We start from the raw sequence: 2,814 nt of genomic DNA, 5'->3' as shown, positions 1-2,814 counted from the left end.
GGTGTGTCCTCTGGGCACTCTATGTGTGGGTCTGTGGGTCTAACCTGATAAATCCACTCTAGCATGCCAATTTCCCTAAGCCTTTGGATACCTTCTTCTGTAGTATACCAAGGTAGGTCTGGTACTTCAACTTGATTTAGTGATCCATGCTTCAGCAATCCAACCAAATAAACTGATTAGATCCTTTCTTAACTTCTCGAGCTGAAGCACTGAATGAATAGTTATGTTCCTTGCACCATTATCCCACACCCTTAATAGCCATTCCCACACATATTCCCCAGGGTTCTGTTTGTACATATTAGAAAAGTCAAGCAGTTCTTTTGGAATGTAGCATACCTCCTCATGGGTCACACTTTGTACTTCACCTTTTGGAGCTCACTGGGACTTAAGTCTAGTTATAGGTCTAGAAGCCAGAATCAGTAGTGTGGAATTGTTTTGAGAACATTCAGCATTGTCTTGTACAGCATCTGCCTCAGGCGATGCCCTAGGCAACGACTCAGGCAAGGGCTCTTTAGAGGCAGCTGCTCTCATTAGATGGGAGTGGAGGGACTAATGGTTTTTCTGGGCAGGGTGGCTTAGCAGACAAACATGAAGTAATCTCTTCAGATGGGAGTGCTTCTGATGGCAGGAGTGATTCAATGGAACTTAGGGGCTCAGTGTGCCCAGCTTCCTGATTATCTGCCCATATATCCCCATCCGAAGTTTCAGGATCCCATTTCTTCCCAGTCGAAGCCCTTACTTTAACTTCAGACACCTCTCAAGGTTGGCAATTGAGCTGGCATTGTAATTCAGCCACTCTTACAATAAGACTCTGGGTTTTGTTTTCAGCAATTTCAGCTCTGTTACTACAAGAAACAGGCTTTCTTTCAAAGCACAAGTGGAAGCTTTGAGGTCATTTATGCAGCACTTGAGCTTTGACTCTGAAGCCCTGAGTGCATCTCTTTCTTTCACCAGTTTGTCTAGCAAAAGTATGACCAATCAACCAGCTTCCTTATACTTTTCATTCTGATAAAACTGTAGAAAGATATCACACATGTGTTCACCCCAAGCCTCACCGTTCACCAGTACCTGATCTACTATTCGTGATATTTTGCATATTTGTATCTCCACCTCATGCCATGGATTAGCAGTGCCCTCTTTACTGCTGGAAGCAGAGTCATCAACGTCTTTAAGACTAACCAGACTTGAGAACCAATTTAGAAAACTCATCTTTACAATTTTGTTTCTCTAGAATCTCTCCTGGTACCAAATGTCTTAGGCTGGGTTCCCTAGAGAAGCAAAACCAGTAAAGCGTATAAATATATATATAGAGAGAGATTTATGTCAAAGAAACAGCTCACACGATTGTAGAGGCTGGAATGTCCCAAGTCCGTGGATTAGGATACAGGCTTCTTCTGATTCACGTAGCTGCAAGGGCCAGCAAACCCAAGATCAGCAGATTGGAAAGCAGGACTCCGCTCACAGGCTGTGAAGATCAGTGAATCCCAGGATTGGCAGTTAAGCTGATAGCTCAAGTCCCAAGAACTGGAGGCCAGACAAACAGGAAGCAGCCACAGGATCCAGAGCGAGCAAAAATCCAGAACATCTGCTTATGTTCGGATGCAGGCCACACCCCTAAGGGAATTCCCTTGCAACTGATTGGCTACTCACAGCAGACTCAATCATGGGAGTGATCATATATAAACACTGAGAATCATGGCCCAGCCAAGATGACACACAGTCTTAACCATCACAGGACCCCTTTGAGAGTGAAATGGGCACTATTTGCAATGATGCAGGGTCCACTAAGATGCACTGGTGCATACAGTCACTCTAGCTAATAATTTCCCATCCTCACCATGTACTCATTGGACCCTCACAACACTCTGAGAGGTCAACCAAGCAGGGACTGGCTGTTGGCCCATTTTGCAGATGAGTCACGGTCACTTTCCCAAGGTCACAATGCTGGTGGACAGGAACTCAGGGGCTGATAGGATCTAAGTCACAGTGGAGCTTGCCCCGTCCCTTCCCCTTGCCCAAACATCCTCCTCAATTTGCTATCATCCCTGGTAAAGGAGGGGTGTCAAAGACCACCACTAGCCTGAAAGGTCCATGATATCTGGCCCTGTCACTGATGTTACTCACTACCTCTGTGACTTTGGATAAGTAGCTTAACCTCTCTGTGCTTCCATTTCCTCATCTGTAAAATGAGATGGATTGACACAGTGGCTGCACAAATGGGCTCAAGCATAGCAACAATTGTGAGGATGGCGCAGGACTGGGCAGTGTTTTGTTCTGTTGTACATAGGGTCGCTACGAGTCAGAACCCACTCGACGGCACCTAACAACAAAATCAGATCACTGTGTTGAGTAAATAAGACACCTAGCCTGGGATCTGGCATACTTTAAGTGCTCAATAAATATGGACTGGGTGGTTGGATACATATCTGACTAATGACTGTTGGTCTTTTGTTGGAGGGAGGGGGCAACCCACACTTGGCCAGTAAATGTTAACTGAGAACCACTATGTGCTGGACCCCTTGCTAAATGCTCTCTATGCAAAATGTCCATGAATTCTTCACATCTCTGTGAGGGAGGTTACATTTTTTTTAATCTCTGTTTTACAGACGCAGAAGCGGCAGTGCAGAGAGCTTAAATAACTTGGGTAAGGTCACACAGCAAAGAAGAGGAGGCGCTGGAATGCCCGACCCCAAGGCCAGGTCCATGCACATTGCTTGCGTCCTTTGTTGCCCACTTAGGGAAAAAGAGGCCCAGAGAGGGCAGGTCACTTGTCCAAGGTCACACAGGAGACGGTGACCGAGGCCCACAGATCTG

The sequence above is a fragment of the Trichechus manatus genome, unplaced genomic scaffold (assembly GCF_000243295.1).
Source record: "Trichechus manatus latirostris isolate Lorelei unplaced genomic scaffold, TriManLat1.0 scaffold00130, whole genome shotgun sequence".
Classification (NCBI taxonomy): Eukaryota; Metazoa; Chordata; class Mammalia; order Sirenia; family Trichechidae; genus Trichechus; species Trichechus manatus.
Note: the sequence above shows the minus strand (reverse complement) of the source record.